The following is a 770-nucleotide window of genomic DNA, read 5'->3' as shown; positions in this document are numbered from 1 at the left end:
TCAAATCAGCTTAGCCGTTGGAGCGGGAAAGAGTACAAAAACGTTTAAACTAATAATAAACGAACTTTGACATTTTTAATAAACCACATTGTTCGGTATAGGGCTTATTTTCCAATTATATAATTACGCTGTCGCAAGAACTCTACCTATAAATAGATACTCCTTGACGTGCAGACTATAACGGGAAATCCAAAGAAAAAAAATTGATTTGTAATCATTTTGATGGGGTGCTGCAGTGACGGCATACCTGCGCGCGCATTCAGTCTACGAATGAGGCTCTAAAAACCGAGCTATCCGGTAAAGGTAGTGCGGCAGTGTTAGCGGATTCACTATAAAGCGTCTTTTGATATTAGCTTATCTGAAGCTAAAGTTTTGAATTATTAGTAATGATGAAGAAAGATAAAATACCACAACACATTAAAGAAAAAGAAAATATTGTTAGTTTTTGACATCGTTAAAACAATGTTATGCTGTATAAAGTTTACTATAAAATACCTAAATGACTTTTTGAGCGAAAAAAGAATAAATCCGCCACTCTATTAGTTACAACACCCTCACAGGGTTCCATTGTAGAAATTATTTAATGATATGTATTTTTTATAAAATGGAAATTTAACTATAATGAATAAATGAATTGATTTTGTATCATTTGATTTGTTTTGTTACATTTAAATGAAATAATGTAACAAAACTGTCACTGTACCCATGACACAGAGTTTTCCGCTAGTTTCGGAGCTCCACTATGTAGAGCGATTGGCGTACCATGGCGG

Source organism: Bicyclus anynana, chromosome Z (assembly GCF_947172395.1).
Source record: "Bicyclus anynana chromosome Z, ilBicAnyn1.1, whole genome shotgun sequence".
In the NCBI taxonomy this organism is placed as follows: domain Eukaryota; kingdom Metazoa; phylum Arthropoda; class Insecta; order Lepidoptera; family Nymphalidae; genus Bicyclus; species Bicyclus anynana.
The sequence above is the reverse complement of the archived record's forward strand: the minus strand, read 5'-3'. Positions refer to the sequence as shown.